Raw genomic sequence first — 19,490 nt, 5'->3', positions numbered from 1 at the left:
TTGATTTCATGATAATTTAGAGTTGCGGGATGAGGGAAAAAAACAGGGTGCAAATCAAGAACAAAAAAAAACATAAAGTAAATAAATAAAAGGATAAGAGAAAAATGCTTGAATTGACGTTTAAAATGAATTTCGGTCTAGAAAAGCCACACTGCTTCGCAGGACGGGGTATTTTAAAAGAATAAAGCGAAAGGAACATGGCGGGTGCGATCATAGCAGCACTAATGCACCGGATCCCATCAGAACTCCGAAGTTAAGCGTGCTTGGGCGAGAGTAGTACTAGGATGGGTGACCCCCTGGGAAGTCCTCGTGTTGCACCCCTCTTTTTTTTCTTTCGAAATCGAAATTTCCTATTCGTTCTTTATCCTGTAGTAATTTAGCTCCGTCGGAACGATTGCTTTATATTTTGCTCCTTGTCGAAGCATGAAGGCGGGTCTGAAGGCGCGAGACAAATCAGGAACGGTATTGCTCGATCAAAGCCCGGATCGTCGCTCAAATTTGTCGGCGCAAATGTATCACCGCAAGCGTGAAGGATTGATTTCATGATAATTTAGAGTTGCGGGATGAGGGAAAAAAATAAGGTGCAAATCAATAACAAAAAAAATATAAAGTAAATAAATAAAAGGATAAGAGGAAAATGCTTGTATTGACGCTTAAAATGAATTTCGGTCTAGAAAAGCCACACTGCTTCGGCAGGACTGGGTAGTTTAAAGGAATAAAGCGGAAGGAAAATGGCGGGTGCGATCAATGACACATTAATGCACCGGATCCGAGTCAGAACTCCGAAGTTAAGCGTGCCTTGGCGAGAGTATACTAGAATGGGTGCCGCTGGGAGTCCTCGTGTGCACCCCTCTTTTTTTGTTTCGAAAATCGAAATTTTTCCTATTCGTTCTTTATCCTGTATAATTTAGCTCCGTCGGAACGATTGCTTTAATATTTTGCTCCTGTCGAAGCAATGAAGGCGGGTCTGAAGGCGCGAGACACAATCAGGAACGGTAATGCTCGATCAAAGCCCGGATCGTCGCTCAAATTTGTTCGGCGGCAAATGTATCACCGGCAAAGCGGAAGGATGATTTCATCGATAATTTAGAGTTGCGGAGTGAGGAAAAATAAGGTGCAAATCAATAACAAAAAAAATATAAAGTAAATAAATAAAAGGATAAGAGAAAAATGTTTGTATTGACGCTTAAAATGAATTTCGGTCTAGAAAAGCCACACTGCTTTTCAGGACTGGGTAGTTTAAAGGAATAAAGCGAAAGGAAAATGGCGGGTGTGATCATACCAGCATTAATGCACCGGATCCCATCAGAACTCCGAAGTTAAGCGTGCTTAGGCGAGAGTAGTACTAGGATGGGTGACCCCCTGGGAAGTCCTCGTGTTGCACCCCTCTTTTTTTTGTTTCGAAATCCAAATTTCCTATTCGTTTTTTGTCCTGTAGTAATTTAGCTCCGTCGGAACGATTGCTTTATATTTTGCTTCTTGTCGAAGCATGAAGGCGGGTCTGAAGGCGCGAGACAAATCAGTAACGGTACGGCTCGATCAAAGCCCGGATCGTCGCTCAAATTTGTGGGCGCAAATGTATCACCGCAAGCGTGAAGGATTGATTTCATGATAATTTAGAGTTGCGGGATGAGGGAAAAAAACAGGGTGCAAATCAAGAACAAAAAAAAACATAAAGTAAATAAATAAAAGGATAAGAGAAAAATGCTTGAATTGACGTTTAAAATGAATTTCGGTCTAGAAAAGCCACACTGCTTCGCAGGACGGGGTATTTTAATAGAATAAAACGAAAGGAACATGGCGGGTGCGATCATACCAGCACTAATGCACCGGATCCCATCAGAACTCCGAAGTTAAGCGTGCTTCGGCGAGAGTAGTACTAGGATGGGTGACCCCCTGGGAAGTCCTCGTGTTGCACCCCTCTTTTTTTTGTTTCGAAATCGGAAATTTCCCTTCGATCTTTATCCTGTAGTAATTTAGCTCCGTCGGAACGATTGCTTTATATTTTTGCTCCTTGTCGAACAATGAAGGCGGGGTCTGAAGGCGCGAGGACAGATCAGAACGGTATTGCTCGATGCAAGAGCCGCGATCGTCGCTCAAATTGTCGGCGCAATGATTGTATCACGCAAAGCCCGTGAAGGATTGATTTCATGATAGATTTAGAGTTGCGGGATGAGGGAAAAAAAATAAGGTGCAAATCAATAACAAAAAAATATAAAGTAAATACAATAAAGAGGATAGAGGAAAATCTGTGTATTGACGCTGAAATATTAATTTCAGGTCTAGAAAAGCCACACTGCTTTTCAGGACTGGGTAGTTTAAAGGAATAAAGCGAAAGAAAAATGGCGGGTGGGATCATACCAGCTTTAATGCACCGGATCCCATCAGAACTCCGAAGTTAAGCGTGCTTAGGCGAGAGTAGTACTAGGATGGGTGACCCCCTGGGAAGTCCTCGTGTTGCACCCCTCTTTTTTTTGTTTCGAAATCCAAATTTCCTATTCGTTCTTTATCCTGTAGTAATTTAGCTCCGTCGGAACGATTGCTTTATATTTTGCTTCTTGTCGAAGCATGAAGCGGGTCTGAAGGCGCGAGACAAATCAGGAACGGTAATTGGCTCGATCAAGCCCGGATCGTCGCTCAAATTTGTCCGGCGCAAATGTATCACCGCAAGTCGTGAAAAGAATTTGATTTCATGATAATTACGAGTTGCGGATGAGGAAAAAAATAGGGTGCAAATCAATAACAAAAGAAATATATAAGTAAATCAATAAAAGGATAAGAGAAAATGCTTGAATCGAAGCTTAAAATGAATTTCGTCTGAAAAGGCCACACGGTTTCGCAGCACGGGGTGGTTTAAAGAATAAAAAAGCGAAAGAACATGGCGGGTGCGATCATACCAGCAGCTAATGCAACGCGGATCCCATCATAGAACTCCGAAAGTTAAGCGTTTTGGGCGAGAATAGTATCTAGGGATGGGTGACTCCCACTGGGAAGTCCTCGTGTTGCACCCCTCTCTTTTTTGTTTCGAAATCCAAATTTCCTATTCGTTCTTTATCCTGTAGTAATTTAGCTCCGTCGGAACGATTGCTTTATATTTTGCTTCTTGTCGAAGCATGAAGGCGGGTCTGAAGGCGCGAGACAAATCAGGAACGGTACGGCTCGATCAAAGCCAGGATCGTCGCTCAAATTTGTCGGCGCAAATATATCACCGCAAGCGTGAAGGATTGATTTCATGATAATTTAGAGTTGCGGGATGAGGGAAAAAACAGGGTGCAAATCAATAACAAAAACAAATATAAAGTAAATAAATAAAAGGATAAGAGAAAAATGCTTGAATTGACGCTTAAAATGAATTTCGGTCTAGAAAAGCCACACAGTTTCGCAGGACGGGGTAGTTTAAAAGAATAAAGCGAAAGGAACATGGCGGGTGTGATCATACCAGCACTAGTGCACCGGATCCCATCAGAACTCCGAAGTTAAGCGTGCTTGGGCGAGAGTAGTACTAGGATGGGTGACCCCCTGGGAAGTCCTGGTGTTGCACCCCTCTCTTTTTTGTTTCGAAATCCAAATTTCCTATTCGTTCTTTATCCTGTAGTAATTTAGCTCCGTCGGAACGATTGCTTTATATTTTGCTTCTTGTCGAAGCATGAAGGCGGGTCTGAAGGCGCGAGACAAATCAGGAACGGTATTGCTCGATCAAAGCCCGGATCGTCGCTCAAATTTGTCGGCGCAAATGTATCACCGCAAGCGTGAAGGATTGATTTCATGATAATTTAGAGTTGCGGGATGAGCGAAAAAAATAAGGTGCAAATCAATAACAAAAAAAATATAAAGTAAATAAATAAAAGGATAAGAGGAAAATGCTTGTATTGACGCTTAAAATGAATTTCGGTCTAGAAAAGCCACACTGCTTTTCAGGACTGGGTAGTTTAAAGGAATAAAGCGAAAGGAAAATGGCGGGTGTGATCATACCAGCATTAATGCACCGGATCCCATCAGAACTCCGAAGTTAAGCGTGCTTGGGCGTGAGCAGTATTAGGACGGGTGACCCCCTGGGAATTCCTCTTGTTGCACCCCTCTTTTTTTTGTTTCGAAATCCAAATTTCCTATTCGTTTTTTGTCCTGTAGTAATTTAGCTCCGTCGGAACGATTGCTTTATATTTTGCTTCTTGTCGAAGCATGAAGGCGGTCTGAAGGCGCGAGACAAATCAGTAACGGTACGGCTCGATCAAAGCCCGGATCGTCGCTCAAATTTGTGGGCGCAAAAGTATCACCGCAAGCGTGAAGGATTGATTTCATGATAATTTAGAGTTGCGGGATGAGGGAAAAAAACAGGGTGCAAATCAAGAACAAAAAAAAACATAAAGTAAATAAATAAAAGGATAAGAGAAAAATGCTTGAATTGACGTTTAAAATGAATTTCGGTCTAGAAAAGCCACACTGCTTCGCAGGACGGGGTATTTTAAAAGAATAAAGCGAAAGGAACATGGCGGGTGCGATCATACCAGCACTAATGCACCGGATCCCATCAGAACTCCGAAGTTAAGCGTGCTTGGGCGAGAGTAGTACTAGGATGGGTGACCCCCTGGGAAGTCCTCGTGTTGCACCCCTCTTTTTTTTGTTTCGAAATCGAAATTTCCTATTCGTTCTTTATCCTGTAGTAATTTAGCTCCGTCGGAACGATTGCTTTATATTTTGCTCCTTGTCGAAGCATGAAGGCGGGTCTGTAGGCGCGAGACAAATCAGGAACGGTATTGCTCGATCAAAGCCCGGATCGTCGCTCAAATTTGTCGGCGCAAATGTATCACCGCAAGCGTGAAGGATTGATTTCATCATAATTTAGAGTTGCGGGATGAGGGAAAAAAATAAGGTGCAAATCAATAACAAAAAAAAATATAAAGTAAATAAATAAAAGGATAAGAGGAAAATGCTTGTATTGACGCTTAAAATGAATTTCGGTCTAGAAAAGCCACACTGCTTCGCAGGACTGGGTAGTTTAAAGGAATAAAGCGAAAGGAAAATGGCGGGTGCGATCATACCAGCATTAATGCACCGGATCCATCAGAACTCCGAAGTTAAGCGTGCTTAGGCGAGAGTAGTACTAGAATGGGTGACCCCCTGGGAAGTCCTCGTGTTGCACCCCTCTTTTTTTTGTTTCGAAATCCAAATTTCCTATTCGTTCTTTATCCTGTAGTAATTTAGCTCCGTCGGAACGATTGCTTTATATTTTGCTCTTTGTCGAAGCATGAAGGCGGGTCTGAAGGCGCGAGACAAATCAGGAACGGTATTGCTCGATCAAAGCCCGGATCGTCGCTCAAATTTGTCGGCGCAAATGTATCACCGCAAGCGTGAAGGATTGATTTCATGATAATTTAGAGTTGCGGGATGAAGGAAAAAAATAGGGTGCAAATCAATAACAAAAAAAATATAAAGTAAATAAATAAAAGGATAAGAGGAAATGCTTGAATTGAAGCTTAAAATGAATTTCGGTCTAGAAAAGCCACACTGTTTCGCAGCACGGGGTGGTTTAAAAGAATAAAGCGAAAGGAACATGGCGGGGGCGATCATACCAGCACTAATGCACCGGATCCCATCAGAACTCCGAAGTTAAGCGTGCTTGGGCGAGAGTAGTACTTGGATGCGTGACCCCCTGGGAAGTCCTCGAGTTGCACCCCTCTCTTTTTTGTTACGAAATCAAAATTTCCTATTCGTTCTTTATCCTGTAGTAATTTAGCTCCGTCGGAACGTTTGTTTTATATTTTGCTTCTTGTCGAAGCATGAAGGCGGGTCTGAAGGCGCGAGACAAATCAGGAACGGTATTGCTCGATCAATGCCCGGATCGTCGCTCAAATTTGTCGGCGCAAATGTATCACCGCAAGCGTGAAGGATTGATTTCATGATAATTTAGAGTTGCGGGATGAGGGAAAAAAATAGGGTGTAAATCAATAAAAAAAATTATACAAAGTAAATAAATAAAAGGATAAGAGGAAAATGCTTGAATTGAAGCTTAAAATGAATTTCGGTCTAGAAAAACAACACTGTTTCGCAGCACGGGGTGGTTTAAAAGAATAAAGCGAAAGGAACATGGCGGGGGCGATCATACCAGCACTAATGCACCGGATCCCATTAGAACTCCGAAGTTAAGCGTGCTTGGGCGAGAGTAGTACTAGGATTGGTGACCCCCTGGGAAGTCCTCGAGTTCCACCCCTCTCTTTTTTGTTTCGAAATCGAAATTTCCTATTCGTTCTTTATCCTGTAGTAATTTAGCTCCGTCGGAACGATTGCTTTATATTTTGCTTCGTGTCGAAGCATGAAGGCGGGTCTGAAGGCGCGAGACAAATCAGTAACGGTACGGCTCGATCAAAGCCCGGATCGTCGCTCAAATTTGTGGGCGCAAATGTATCACCGCAAGCGTGAAGGATTGATTTCATGATAATTTAGAGTTGCGGGATGAGGGAAAAAAACAGGGTGCAAATCAAGAACAAAAAAAAACATAAAGTAAATAAATAAAAGGATAAGAGAAAAATGCTTGAATTGACGTTTAAAATGAATTTCGAAAAGCCACACTGCTTCGCAGGACGGGGTATTTTAAAAGAATAAAGCGAAAGGAACATGGCGGGTGCGATCATACCAGCACTAATGCACCGGATCCCATCAGAACTCCGAAGTTAAGCGTGCTTGGGCGAGAGTAGTACTAGGATGGGTGACCCCCTGGGAAGTCCTCGTGTTGCACCCCTCTTTTTTTTGTTTCGAAATCGAAATTTCCTATTCGTTCTTTATCCTGTAGTAATTTAGCTCCGTCGGAACGATTGCTTTATATTTTGCTCCTTGTCGAAGCATGAAGGCGGGTCTGTAGGCGCGAGACAAATCAGGAACGGTATTGCTCGATCAAAGCCCGGATCGTCGCTCAAATTTGTCGGCGCAAATGTATCACCGCAAGCGTGAAGGATTGATTTCATGATAATTTAGAGTTGCGGGATGAGGGAAAAAAATAAGGTGCAAATCAATAACAAAAAAAATATAAAGTAAATAAATAAAAGGATAAGAGGAAAATGCTTGTATTGACGCTTAAAATGAATTTCGGTCTAGAAAAGCCACACTGCTTCGCAGGACTGGGTAGTTTAAAGGAATAAAGCGAAAGGAAAATGGCGGGTGCGATCATACCAGCATTAATGCACCGGATCCCATCAGAACTCCGAAGTTAAGCGTGCTTAGGCGAGAGTAGTACTAGAATGGGTGACCCCCTGGGAAGTCCTCGTGTTGCACCCCTCTTTTTTTTGTTTCGAAATCCAAATTTCCTATTCGTTCTTTATCCTGTAGTAATTTAGCTCCGTCGGAACGATTGCTTTATATTTTGCTCTTTGTCGAAGCATGAAGGCGGGTCTGAAGGCGCGAGACAAATCAGGAACGGTATTGCTCGATCAAAGCCCGGATCGTCGCTCAAATTTGTCGGCGCAAATGTATCACCGCAAGCGTGAAGGATTGATTTCATGATAATTTAGAGTTGCGGGATGAAGGAAAAAAATAGGGTGCAAATCAATAACAAAAAAAATATAAAGTAAATAAATAAAAGGATAAGAGGAAATGCTTGAATTGAAGCTTAAAATGAATTTCGGTCTAGAAAAGCCACACTGTTTCGCAGCACGGGGTGGTTTAAAAGAATAAAGCGAAAGGAACATGGCGGGGGCGATCATACCAGCACTAATGCACCGGATCCCATCAGAACTCCGAAGTTAAGCGTGCTTGGGCGAGAGTAGTACTAGGATGCGTGATCCCCTGGGAAGTCCTCGAGTTGCACCCCTCTCTTTTTTGTTTCGAAATCAAAATTTCCTATTCGTTCTTTATCCTGTAGTAATTTAGCTCCGTCGGAAAGATTGCTTTATATTTTGCTTCTTGTTGAAGCATGAAGGCGGGTCTGAAGGCGCGAGACAAATCAGTAACGGTACGGCTCGATCAAAGCTCGGATCGTCGCTCAAATTTGTCGGCGCAAATGTATCACCGCAAGCGTGAAGGATTGATTTCATGATAATTTAGAGTTGCGGGATGAGGGAAAAAAACAGGGTGCAAATCAATAACAAAAAAAAATATAAAGTAAATAAATAAAAGGATAAGAGAAAAATGCTTGAATTGACGCTTAAAATGAATTTCGGTCTAGAAAAGCCACACTGCTTCGCAGGACTGGGTAGTTTAAAGGAATAAAGCGAAAGGAAAATGGCGGGTGCGATCATACCAGCATTAATGCACCGGATCCCATCAGGACTCCGAAGTTAAGCGTGCTTAGGCGAGAGTAGTACTAGAATGGGTGACCCCCTGGGAAGTCCTCGTGTTGCACCCCTCTTTTTTTTGTTTCGACATCCAAATTTCCTATTCGTTCTTTATCCTGTAGTAATTTAGCTCCGTCGGAACGATTGCTTTATATTTTGCTTCTTGTCGAAGCATGAAGGCGGGTCTGAAGGCGCGAGACAAATCAGGAACGGTATTGCTCGATCAATGCCCGGATCGTCGCTCAAATTTGTCGGCGCAAATGTATCACCGCAAGCGTGAAGGATTGATTTCATGATAATTTAGAGTTGCGGGATGAGGGAAAAAAATAGGGTGCAAATCAATAACAAAAAAAAATATAAAGTAAATAAATAAAAGGATAAGAGGAAAATGCTTGAATTGAAGCTTAAAATGAATTTCGGTCTAGAAAAACCACACTGTTTCGCAGCACGGGGTGGTTTAAAAGAATAAAGCGAAAGGAACATGGCGGGGGCGATCATACCAGCACTAATGCACCGGATCCCATTAGAACTCCGAAGTTAAGCGTGCTTGGGCGAGAGTAGTACTAGGATTGGTGACCCCCTGGGAAGTCCTCGAGTTCCACCCCTCTCTTTTTTGTTTCGAAATCGAAATTTCCTATTCGTTCTTTATCCTGTAGTAATTTAGCTCCGTCGGAACGATTGCTTTATATTTTGCTTCGTGTCGAAGCATGAAGGCGGGTCTGAAGGCGCGAGACAAATCAGTAACGGTACGGCTCGATCAAAGCCCGGATCGTCGCTCAAATTTGTCGGCGCAAATATATCACCGCAAGCGTGAAGGATTGATTTCATGATAATTTAGAGTTGCGGGATGAGGGAAAAAACAGGGTGCAAATCAATAACAAAAAAAAATATAAAGTAAATAAATAAAAGGATAAGAGAAAAATGCTTGAATTGACGCTTAAAATGAATTTCGGTCTAGAAAAGCCACACTGTTTCGCAGGACGGGGTAGTTTAAAAGAATAAAGCGAAAGGAACATGGCGGGTGTGATCATACCAGCACTAGTGCACCGGATCCCATCAGAACTCCGAAGTTAAGCGTGCTTGGGCGAGAGTAGTACTAGGATGGGTGACCCCCTGGGAAGTACTCGTGTTGCACCCCTCTCTTTTTTGTTTCGAAATCCAAATTTCCTATTCGTTCTTTATCCTGTAGTAATTTAGCTCCGTCGGAACGATTGCTTTATATTTTGCTTCTTGTCGAAGCATGAAGGCGGGTCTGAAGGCGCGAGACAAATCAGGAACGGTACGGCTCGATCAAAGCCCGTATCGTCGCTCAAATTTGTCGGCGCAAATGTATCACCGAAAGCGTGAAGGATTGATTTCATGATAATTTAGAGTTGCGGGATGAGGGAAAAAAATAAGGTGCAAATCAATAACAAAAAAAATATAAAGTAAATAAATAAAAGGATAAGAGGAAAATGCTTGTATTGACGCTTAAAATGAATTTCGGTCTAGAAAAGTCACACTGCTTTTCAGGACTGGGTAGTTTTGTGAGAACCTTGAATTTTGCAGAAATACCAATGCTTACTTCGACCTCACTTTTATTTAGCCTTCGTATTCTTTAAATCTTTTCTAGTATTACTTTCACTCACTTTTATATACTAGTGCATAATTCCTTCGTAATTCTTATTCTAATCTACCACGTTAGTTCATTTGTTGTAAACAAGTATATAAAAATAATTTTTGTGTGCAAAATAACATAACGGTGCTAACTATTAAAGCACTTAGCTTTGCTACACTAAGTTAATAATTCTTGAGTTATATATGTTTTCTTGTTTTCAAATAAGTAGTTAAACGCACGTTATAAATGAAGAATGATATAATCTCCCTAGACTATGAATTTCTTAGTTTTACTATACTAAATTAATATCTTAGAGTTAAGAATTAATTCTTCGTACTAACATATAAAAAATTAGGATCTTAATTTCCTTGACTCAAACAATTTAAAGGACAACCAATCGATAACCTTAATTTCCTCAAAATAAATTCCTATTAGTACTAACGTTAAATGTTAGATTTTTATAACAAGGTCAAACTTGATTTTAATAAGTTAATAAAGTACAAATGTTAGGAACCTTAATATTAATTCGTAACCGATTATATTCGATAAAACGGTTTCGGTATATTAGTGTAGAATTAGGCTTTCAAATTTCAATTGGTGATAAGTATTGGATTTAAGATAGAATTGAGGATTGAGAAGAGGTTAGGGGGCAAAGTGAATGGACCAAAATGCCCTCCACAATTTCACAAAACCTCCACTATACCACAACCTCACAATGCTCGGCCAAACATTCCCTTGTTCAGCCTTCCATTGCCGCCCACTTAACCAATCAGAAACTCTCCAATTCCATACGTAAAACCATCTTCACACTCTACCAAATTCTAGCCACAAAACACATACATAACCACGGCACATCTCAGTCAGTCCCATTCTATAACTCAGACCACAAAACACATCCCTCTTCTGCTTAGTTATTATCGACAAAGAGGAGCTGAAGGAGGAAGATTTCTGGTGCTGTCCGCGAGTTGCATTTTCCTTTTGTCTTGTCCGTAAGCTGAGGGAGAAACCAGAGAACCATCACCACCTTCGATAACTTCAGACCAACATCACAACTGCAACCTTAACCACTCTGCACCTCGCCAATTCCAGCCGCAACCCACTGAACCAGGACCACTACCCTGTCGCGTGCTTGTGAGCCGAGAGGAGGAAAACATTTTCCAGAATTTCGTGTGAAAGCTTGACTAGTTGTGAGGTAAATTTCTGGATCATTTTAGGAGTTATCAGAGGTAGATTGAAACCATTAGGGACATGCATGCATGGTTTAGACAGCCGATTAATGAAATCAAAGTCTTAGGAAATCTGTTTTGGAAGTAAATGTTTCGGCTGAGAAGCTGATTGGAAATGCGGCTTCACTTTTGTTTTTCCAGTGACAATCTAAGCACCTAAGTGTACTTAGCTGAATAAAAACTGGATGATTAAGACCATGCATGTTGATTGTGCTTTCGGATGATAATGGTAAAGCTTAAGAAACTTCTGTTTTAGGAGGAAAATGTCTTAGCCGAGAAGATGATTGGAAGTGCAGCTCTAATGTGTTTTCCGGAAATGAATTGAGCATGCATGGGTGATTAACTAATCGAATCTCGGATGATTATTATGATTAGAGTCATGCATGAATTTAATTAGCCTGGATTACTTGGAAAATAAAAGGAAAGCCGAAAAATTTGGTTCATGAATGATCATTCGAGAATAGTTGGTAAAATTTCTGGATTTGTGTTAGTTGAGTACAATAGTAGCTTGAACCTGGATTTGATTTGAAAACCTCTACTAGCTAGCTACGTGTTTACATGTCCTAATAGAGTACCAAAAATTCTGCTTTAACCAAAGAAAATTCTGTTTTAGAACCATTGTTATTTCTGGAAATCTTGAGAGAAGCCGTGAGGTTTAAACCTGGAAATTTTGGGGTTTGTAACCATGGTTTAAATTCAACTCTTAAGCTGGAATTGTTCATTATCTTGCTATGTGTTTAAATACTGAATTTGAGTAACTAACACCATAATTAAACCAAGGGAAAAATTCGAACTAAAGTAGATTGATTGCTGGAAATTTTGGGTGATAGCCGAAGGGGTATGAACCAGAATTTCAATATCGTTGGAAAAATTCAATTTGTTTCTGGAAATTTATTTTATTTCCTTGGATTATGATGGCTCAGAATTTCATAAGAGATACAAATTTTAAGATATACAATTTGTTCAGCAATGAACCAATTAGTACATGTAAAGCTGAAACCAAAAACGCTAGTATACAATTGCTGGAATTTTCGTTGAGACAGCCGAGAATTGAGTTGAAAATTTGCTTGGTTCTTGGAAATTTTTCTTGAAAAATGATGCTTGAAATATGTTGTTTTGGAGCCCTATAAGAAATGTACGATGGTTTGAATAAAAACTTTTGGTGTGAAAAGAAAAGAAAAAGGAGTTTTTCATAAGTGAAAAATGAAACTCCAGATTTTCGGAAGTCCCTGACCAGTCTCGATAAAACGGTTATATCTTGGGGTAGGAAAATCCGTTTAAGGCGCCGTCAGCGGCATTTGAAACTAGAATCATAGATCTTCGCCCTGTAGAAATTTCGTATTTTTACTCCATGTGTACTACTGTCGGTGAATTTTCAAAGTAAACTGTTTGGCATGAATGACCTGTTTCATTTTAAATCTCCACTTGAATTCGGATTGGGACCTTATATTACTAGTGGTTCAAACTCTTGACTGAATTGTGGTTTGACCCTAGGGTGTTCCTGAAATTTTCAAAGGATTAGAGGGTAAGAAGGTACTTGCTAAACGTATGCTTAAGCCTGGCTAGTGAAACAATTTCTACTCGTATTCCAAGGTTCGCAAAGCTAATGGTCGACATTATTTTCATTGGAGCATAATGTGTCGAAATTGTTGACGGTGGGCTCTATGAATTCCCATCCTGCATGGATAACTGAATTGCTGAAATTTGTTTGGAAATCTGTGCTACTATTTTGTGAAACTGTGAGTTGATATAAGTACTGATTATCAAGTGCTAAGTAATGACGAAGCCTTGGTAAATTTTCCTGCTTATGCTTAGATATAAATTTGTTGGAACACAGGGCTAAGAATTGACGAGCCCTAGTGTTATTACTGTTTAAATTCTAATTGTGCAATATTGAGAAAACGTGATTTTGGATTGGAATCGAAAATGTGAGAAGTTGTACCGACCTTGTGACTCCAAGTAAACGCTTGACTAAGTAAATGAAAAATATTTTGCTTTAAGTCTCGAACGGTACAGATTTAGCATCATATTGCTAAACATAGCGTCTACTATTTTTGCCTTAGAAACTTGGGCAACATGACTTTTATCCCTTAAGTTAAACTAGCCTTATCAATTTGGGGAAATGATTCTCCCAGACTCAAAACCTTAGTTTTGTTCCAAATTCCTTCCTTCGTTATAAATCGTTTAAGGCTAGTCGGAACTAAGGAAAATTTAAAAGGTGAAACTCGATCATTTTGGTTTTAAACGTAGCAACCTGCTTGGCAAGAAGAAAAGAAAAACCTTATTCTAGCAACATTTTTCAATAGACCTTACCCTAAAGCCTTAGCAAAGATTTTGCAAGCACCGCCACTCAAAGGAACTTTTTCTCAAGGTATACTTCTAGCCTTGATATTAAATATCTTGCCGACTTATTTTAAGAAAATAATAATAGTATTTTCTTCGAGGAAAAGTATTCCAGGAATATTATAAGAAATATTGTACGGTTCTCACAAGCTCGATTCCAAGTAAAATATTTTGAGAAAAAGTAAACTAGCAACATGCTAGAAAACTCTACATGTGCAAGCCAAAAGTTCCAATAGAAGACTTATGGCTTAAATTCTGATATTCTAGGATTTTACGAGGACGCGGAATTCGATCCTCAATCCAATATCTGAACTTCACTCTTGGTGAGTGTCCCTGCTTGTTCTATGTTATGTGGTTAAGCGCTTTATCAATTCGCTATGTGATAATTGTCAAAATGCAATGAATGATTTTTGATCCATCGAAGTGAGCAGTGTGTACTTTATCGCACTAGCCGTTCGAGTGGTGACATGTGTGAAACATTCTCTAATGAATCCGTGAATCTAAATGTAGTGAGTCGTTGGGTGAATCCCTCGACATCTGAATCGATCTACAAAAACCTTGAATCTAAATGTAGTGAGTCGTTGGGTGAATCCCTCGACATCTGAATCGATCTACAAAAACCCTTGAATCTAAATGTAGTGAGTCGTTGGGTGAATCCCTCGACATCTGAATCGATCTACAATAAAGTCGATAGGTGAATCCTTCGACAAAATTTTATTACGGGTATATCTCGAGTATACTGCGTCGGTAGATGAAGTTTGGGCCCAAAGCAGAGGTATGAACGGTGACGGGTTAGGTTTAAAATAAGTGTATCTACATGGAAATTAAGTAGGGAAAGTTGACGGAGGGTCAACTACGATGGTATCTGATCAGACGTGGAAAATGGCTCCTGAGAGCCCTTGTATCCTACCTTGTGCTGTTACACGCTTTACTAACTGTTTCAATTTGATTTAAATTATTAACCGCTGTTTGATTTATGTGATTGCATGTTTTGGGGCACCACTGAGCTTTAGCTCACCCCACGTATTTGTTTTCCTTAATAGGTTCTGGAGACTGAAAGCGCTGAGACTTATTCATGTTTCTTTTCTTCTCGTATGGGATGTAACGAATATTATGGCTATTGTGTAGGCTTGTATTGTGTTTTAACTTGAATTCTGTACTTTTGTTTTTGGATTGCCGCTTGAAGCTGGAAAATGTGTAAACCCTATTTCGGAGGTTGGATAATATATTTGTGTTTGTGAATTATGGATTGATGTAACTAGATACGAACGACCTTATTCCTTGGTTCTAGAGCATGTGATGTCTAAGGGCCATAGATTGGCGATTTTAAGTTCCTTGTTGTCTCTGAAGTTAATGTGGTAGATGTTGACTTATTTTGAAAGGAAGCGACATTGTAATAGTTAGGCTATTCTTCGATAGGATTTGGGTTAGTGTGCGTGCGTGAGTCCTGGCGAGAGCTGGGCAGACGGCCCGCCAACCCTTTGGTTCGCCTCAGGGGGAAGTGGGGTCGCCACAAGTTTAAAGGAATAAAGCGAAAGGAAAATGGCGGGTGCGATCATACCAGCATTAATGCACCGGATCCCATCAGAACTCCGAAGTTAAGCGTGCTTAGGCGAGAGTAGTACTAGGATGGGTGACCCCCTGAGAAGTCCTCGTGTTGCACCCCTCTTTTTTTTGTTTCGAAATCCAAATTTCCTATTCGTTCTTTATCCTGTAGTAATTTAGCTCCGTCGGAACGATTGCTTTATATTTTGCTTCTTGTCGAAGCATGAAGACGGGTCTGAAGGCGCGAGACAAATCAGGAACGGTACGGCTCGATCAAAGCCCGGATCGTCGCTCAAATTTGTCGGCGCAAATGTATCACCGCAAGCGTGAAGGATTGATTTCATGATAATTTAGAGTTGCGGGATGAGCGAAAAAAATAAGGTGCAAATCAATAACAAAAAAAATATAAAGTAAATAAATAAAAGGATAAGAGGAAAATGCTTGTATTGACGCTTAAAATGAATTTCGGTCTAGAAAAGCCACACTGCTTTTCAGAACTGGGTAGTTTAAAGGAATAAAGCGAAAGGAAAATGGCGGGTGTGATCATACCAGCATTAATGCACCGGATCCCATCAGAACTCCGAAGTTAAGCGTGCTTAGGCGAGAGTAGTACTAGGATGGGTGACCCCCTGGGAAGTCCTCGTGTTGCACCCCTCTTTTTTTTGTTTCGAAATCCAAATTTCCTATTCGTTCTTTATCCTGTAGTAATTTAGCTCCGTCGGAACGATTGCTTTATATTTTGCTTCTTGTCGAAGCATGAAGCGGGTCTGAAGGCGCGAGACAAATCAGGAACGGTATTGCTCGATCAAAGCCCGGATCGTCGCTCAAATTTGTCGGCGCAAATGTATCACCGCAAGCGTGAAGAATTGATTTCATGATAATTTAGAGTTGCGGGATGAGGGAAAAAAATAGGGTGCAAATCAATAACAAAAAGAAATATAAAGTAAATAAATAAAAGGATAAGAGGAAAATGCTTGAATTGACGCTTAAAATTAATTTCGGTCTAGAAAAGCCACACTGCTTCGCAGGACGGGGTATTTTAAAAGAATAAAGCGAAAGGAACATGGCGGGTGCGATCATACCAGCACTAATGCACCGGATCCCATCAGAACTCCGAAGTTAAGCGTGCTTGGGCGAGAGTAGTACTAGGATGGGTGACCCCCTGGGAAGTCCTCGTGTTGCACTCTCATTTTTGTTTCGAAATCCAAATTTCCTATTCGTTCTTTATCCTGTAGTAATTTAGCTCCGTCGGAACGATTGCTTTATATTTTGCTTCTTGTCGAAGCATGAAGGCGGGTCTGAAGGCGCGAGACAAATCAGGAACGGTACGGTTCGATCAAAGCCCGGATCGTCGCTCAAATTTGTGGGCGCAAATGTATCACCGCAAGCGTGAAGGATTGATTTCATGATAATTTAGAGTTGCGGAATGAGGGAAAAAAATAAGGTGCATATCAATAACAAAAAAAATGTAAATTAAATAAATAAAAGGATAAGAGGAAAATGCTTGAATCGAAGCTTAAAATGAATTTCGGTCTAGAAAAGCCACACTGTTTCGCAGCACGGGGTGGTTTAAAAGAATAAAGCGAAAGGAACATGGCGGGTGCGATCATACCAGCACTAATGCACCGGATCCCATCAGAACTCCGAAGTTAAGCGTGTTTGGGCGAGAATAGTACTAGGATGGGTGACCCCCTGGGAAGTCCTCGTGTTGCACCCCTCTCTTTTTTGTTTCGAAATCCAAATTTCCTATTCGTTTTTTGTCCTGTAGTAATTTAGCTCCGTCGGAACGATTGCTTTATATTTTGCTTCTTGTCGAAGCATGAAGGCGGGTCTGAAGGCGCGAGACAAATCAGTAACGGTACGGCTCGATCAAAGCCCGGATCGTCGCTCAAATTTGTGGGCGCAAATTTATCACCGCAAGCGTGAAGGATTGATTTCATGATAATTTAGAGTTGCGGGATGAGGGAAAAAAACAGGGTGCAAATCAAGAACAAAAAAAAACATAAAGTAAATAAATAAAAGGATAAGAGAAAAATGCTTGAATTGACGTTTAAAATGAATTTCGGTCTAGAAAAGCCACACTGCTTCGCAGGACTGGGTAGTTTAAAGGAATAAAGCGAAAGGAAAATGGCGGGTGCGATCATACCAGCATTAATGCACCGGATCCCATCAGAACTCCGAAGTTAAGCGTGCTTAGGCGAGAGTAGTACTAGAATGGGTGACCCCCTGGGAAGTCCTCGTGTTGCACCCCTCTTTTTTTTGTTTCGAAATCGAAATTTCCTATTCGTTCTTTATCCTGTAGTAATTTAGCTCCGTCGGAACGATTGCTTTATATTTTGCTCCTTGTCGAAGCATGAAGGCGGGTCTGAAGGCGCGAGACAAATCAGGAAAGGTATTGCTCGATCAAAGCCCGGATCGTCGCTCAAATTTGTCGGCGCAAATGTATCACCGCAAACGTGAAGAATTGATTTCATGATAATTTAGAGTTGCGGGATGAGGGAAAAAAATAGGGTGCAAATCAATAACAAAAAGAAATATAAAGTAAATAAATAAAAGGATAAGAGGAAAATGCTTGAATTGACGCTTAAAATTAATTTCGGTCTAGAAAAGCCACACTGCTTCGCAGGACGGGGTATTTTAAAAGAATAAAGCGAAAGGAACATGGCGGGTGCGATCATACCAGCACTAATGCACCGGATCCCATCAGAACTCCGAAGTTAAGCGTGCTTGGGCGAGAGTAGTACTAGGATGGGTGACCCCCTGGGAAGTCCTCGTGTTGCACTCTCATTTTTGTTTCGAAATCCAAATTTCCTATTCGTTCTTTATCCTGTAGTAATTTAGCTCCGTCGGAACGATTGCTTTATATTTTGCTTCTTGTCGAAGCATGAAGGCGGGTCTGAAGGCGCGAGACAAATCAGGAACGGTACGTTCGATCAAAGCCCGGATCGTCGCTCAAATTTGTGGGCGCAAATGTATCACCGCAAGCGTGAAGGATTGATTTCATGATAATTTAGAGTTGCGGAATGAGGGAAAAAAATAAGGTGCATATCAATAACAAAAAAAATGTAAATTAAATAAATAAAAGGATAAGAGGAAAATGCTTGAATCGAAGCTTAAAATGAATTTCGGTCTAGAAAAGCCACACTGTTTCGCAGCACGGGGTGGTTTAAAAAAATAAAGCGAAAGGAACATGGCGGGTGCGATCATACCAGCACTAATGCACCGGATCCCATCAGAACTCCGAAGTTAAGCGTGCTTAGGCGAGAGTAGTACTAGAATGGGTGACCCCCTGGGAAGTCCTCGTGTTGCACCCCTCTTTTTTTTGTTTCGAAATCGAAATTTCCTATTCGTTCTTTATCCTGTAGTAATTTAGCTCCGTCGGAACGATTGCTTTATATTTTGCTCCTTGTCGAAGCATGAAGGCGGGTCTGAAGGCGCGAGACAAATCAGGAACGGTATTGCTCGATCAAAGCCCGGATCGTCGCTCAAATTTGTCGGCGCAAATGTATCACCGCAAGCGTGAAGGATTGATTTCATGATAATTTAGAGTTGCGGGATGAGGGAAAAAAATAAGGTGCAAATCAATAACAAAAAAAATATAAAGTAAATAAATAAAAGGATAAGAGAAAAATGCTTGTATTGACGCTTAAAATGAATTTCGGTCTAGAAAAGCCACACTGCTTTTCAGGACTGGGTAGTTTAAAGGAATAAAGCGAAAGGAAAATGGCGGGTGTGATCATACCAGCATTAATGCACCGGATCCCATCAGAACTCCGAAGTTAAGCGTGCTTTGGCGAGAGTAGTACTAGGATGGGTGACCCCCTGGGAAGTCCTCGTGTTGCACCCCTCTTTTTTTTGTTTCGAAATCCAAATTTCCTATTCGTTCTTTATCCTGTAGTAATTTAGCTCCGTCGGAACGATTGCTTTATATTTTGCTCCTTTGTTCGAAGCATGAAGGCGGGTCTGAAGGCGCGAAGACAAATCAAGGAACGGTACGACTTGATCAAAGCCCGGATCGTCGCTCAAATTTGTGGGCGCAAATGTATCACCGCAAGCGTGAAGGATTGATTTCATGATAATTTAGAGTTGCGGGATGAGGGAAAAAAACAGGGTGCAAATGCAATAAAAACAAAAAAAATATAAAGTTAATCAATAAAAGGATAAGAGGAAAATGCTTGAATTGTCGCTTAAAATGAATTTCGGTCTAGAAAAGCCACACTGCTTCGCAGGACGGGGTAGTTTAATAGAATAAAACGAAAGGAACATGGCGGGTGCGATCATACCAGCACTAATGCACCGGATCCCATCAGAACTCCGAAGTTAAGCGTGCTTGGGCGAGAGTAGTACTAGGATGGGTGACCCCCTGGGAAGTCCTCGTGTTGCACCCCTCTCTTTTTTGTTTCGAAATCCAAATTTCCTATTCGTTCCTTTACCTGTAGTAATTTAGCTCGTCGGAACGATTGCTTTTAATATTTTGCTTCTTGTCAAGCATGGAAGCGGGTCTGAAGCGGGCGA

The 19,490-nt window shown here is 41.0% G+C and overlaps 25 non-coding genes across 25 annotated transcripts; all 25 read left to right on the top strand.

Annotated features, from left to right (window-relative positions):
• Positions 1-202: 202 nt before the first annotated feature.
• LOC113757557 lies at positions 203-321 on the top strand. Its single transcript, XR_003466387.1, has one exon. It is a non-coding gene; the product is annotated as a 5S ribosomal RNA (ribosomal RNA).
• A 947-nt stretch (positions 322-1,268) lies between these two features.
• Positions 1,269-1,387, top strand: LOC113757563. The gene has a single exon (XR_003466393.1). It is a non-coding gene; the product is annotated as a 5S ribosomal RNA (ribosomal RNA).
• A 415-nt stretch (positions 1,388-1,802) lies between these two features.
• LOC113757560 lies at positions 1,803-1,921 on the top strand. Its single transcript, XR_003466390.1, has one exon. It is a non-coding gene; the product is annotated as a 5S ribosomal RNA (ribosomal RNA).
• A 426-nt stretch (positions 1,922-2,347) lies between these two features.
• On the top strand, positions 2,348-2,466 carry LOC113757572. Its single transcript, XR_003466401.1, has one exon. It is a non-coding gene; the product is annotated as a 5S ribosomal RNA (ribosomal RNA).
• Positions 2,467-3,425: 959 nt separating this feature from the next.
• On the top strand, positions 3,426-3,544 carry LOC113757567. Its single transcript, XR_003466397.1, has one exon. It is a non-coding gene; the product is annotated as a 5S ribosomal RNA (ribosomal RNA).
• A 414-nt stretch (positions 3,545-3,958) lies between these two features.
• LOC113757575 lies at positions 3,959-4,077 on the top strand. Its single transcript, XR_003466404.1, has one exon. It is a non-coding gene; the product is annotated as a 5S ribosomal RNA (ribosomal RNA).
• A 414-nt stretch (positions 4,078-4,491) lies between these two features.
• LOC113757578 lies at positions 4,492-4,610 on the top strand. The gene has a single exon (XR_003466407.1). It is a non-coding gene; the product is annotated as a 5S ribosomal RNA (ribosomal RNA).
• Positions 4,611-5,025: 415 nt separating this feature from the next.
• Positions 5,026-5,143, top strand: LOC113757574. The gene has a single exon (XR_003466403.1). It is a non-coding gene; the product is annotated as a 5S ribosomal RNA (ribosomal RNA).
• A 413-nt stretch (positions 5,144-5,556) lies between these two features.
• On the top strand, positions 5,557-5,675 carry LOC113757573. Its single transcript, XR_003466402.1, has one exon. It is a non-coding gene; the product is annotated as a 5S ribosomal RNA (ribosomal RNA).
• Positions 5,676-6,089: 414 nt separating this feature from the next.
• Positions 6,090-6,208, top strand: LOC113757577. The gene has a single exon (XR_003466406.1). It is a non-coding gene; the product is annotated as a 5S ribosomal RNA (ribosomal RNA).
• A 409-nt stretch (positions 6,209-6,617) lies between these two features.
• LOC113757566 lies at positions 6,618-6,736 on the top strand. Its single transcript, XR_003466396.1, has one exon. It is a non-coding gene; the product is annotated as a 5S ribosomal RNA (ribosomal RNA).
• A 414-nt stretch (positions 6,737-7,150) lies between these two features.
• LOC113757565 lies at positions 7,151-7,269 on the top strand. Its single transcript, XR_003466395.1, has one exon. It is a non-coding gene; the product is annotated as a 5S ribosomal RNA (ribosomal RNA).
• Positions 7,270-7,682: 413 nt separating this feature from the next.
• On the top strand, positions 7,683-7,801 carry LOC113757571. Its single transcript, XR_003466400.1, has one exon. It is a non-coding gene; the product is annotated as a 5S ribosomal RNA (ribosomal RNA).
• Positions 7,802-8,216: 415 nt separating this feature from the next.
• Positions 8,217-8,335, top strand: LOC113757570. The gene has a single exon (XR_003466399.1). It is a non-coding gene; the product is annotated as a 5S ribosomal RNA (ribosomal RNA).
• Positions 8,336-8,750: 415 nt separating this feature from the next.
• LOC113757576 lies at positions 8,751-8,869 on the top strand. Its single transcript, XR_003466405.1, has one exon. It is a non-coding gene; the product is annotated as a 5S ribosomal RNA (ribosomal RNA).
• A 414-nt stretch (positions 8,870-9,283) lies between these two features.
• Positions 9,284-9,402, top strand: LOC113757558. Its single transcript, XR_003466388.1, has one exon. It is a non-coding gene; the product is annotated as a 5S ribosomal RNA (ribosomal RNA).
• A 5,575-nt stretch (positions 9,403-14,977) lies between these two features.
• LOC113757561 lies at positions 14,978-15,096 on the top strand. The gene has a single exon (XR_003466391.1). It is a non-coding gene; the product is annotated as a 5S ribosomal RNA (ribosomal RNA).
• Positions 15,097-15,510: 414 nt separating this feature from the next.
• On the top strand, positions 15,511-15,629 carry LOC113757562. The gene has a single exon (XR_003466392.1). It is a non-coding gene; the product is annotated as a 5S ribosomal RNA (ribosomal RNA).
• A 414-nt stretch (positions 15,630-16,043) lies between these two features.
• Positions 16,044-16,162, top strand: LOC113757580. Its single transcript, XR_003466409.1, has one exon. It is a non-coding gene; the product is annotated as a 5S ribosomal RNA (ribosomal RNA).
• Positions 16,163-16,573: 411 nt separating this feature from the next.
• On the top strand, positions 16,574-16,692 carry LOC113757556. Its single transcript, XR_003466386.1, has one exon. It is a non-coding gene; the product is annotated as a 5S ribosomal RNA (ribosomal RNA).
• Positions 16,693-17,107: 415 nt separating this feature from the next.
• On the top strand, positions 17,108-17,226 carry LOC113757564. The gene has a single exon (XR_003466394.1). It is a non-coding gene; the product is annotated as a 5S ribosomal RNA (ribosomal RNA).
• A 415-nt stretch (positions 17,227-17,641) lies between these two features.
• Positions 17,642-17,760, top strand: LOC113757579. The gene has a single exon (XR_003466408.1). It is a non-coding gene; the product is annotated as a 5S ribosomal RNA (ribosomal RNA).
• A 410-nt stretch (positions 17,761-18,170) lies between these two features.
• Positions 18,171-18,289, top strand: LOC113757559. Its single transcript, XR_003466389.1, has one exon. It is a non-coding gene; the product is annotated as a 5S ribosomal RNA (ribosomal RNA).
• Positions 18,290-18,703: 414 nt separating this feature from the next.
• Positions 18,704-18,822, top strand: LOC113757569. The gene has a single exon (XR_003466398.1). It is a non-coding gene; the product is annotated as a 5S ribosomal RNA (ribosomal RNA).
• Positions 18,823-19,244: 422 nt separating this feature from the next.
• LOC113757555 lies at positions 19,245-19,363 on the top strand. Its single transcript, XR_003466385.1, has one exon. It is a non-coding gene; the product is annotated as a 5S ribosomal RNA (ribosomal RNA).
• The last annotated feature ends 127 nt before the right edge of the window (positions 19,364-19,490 follow it).

The sequence above is a fragment of the Coffea eugenioides genome, unplaced genomic scaffold (assembly GCF_003713205.1).
Source record: "Coffea eugenioides isolate CCC68of unplaced genomic scaffold, Ceug_1.0 ScVebR1_3134;HRSCAF=4288, whole genome shotgun sequence".
In the NCBI taxonomy this organism is placed as follows: domain Eukaryota; kingdom Viridiplantae; phylum Streptophyta; class Magnoliopsida; order Gentianales; family Rubiaceae; genus Coffea; species Coffea eugenioides.
Note: the sequence above shows the minus strand (reverse complement) of the source record. Positions and strands in the feature narration are given on the sequence as shown.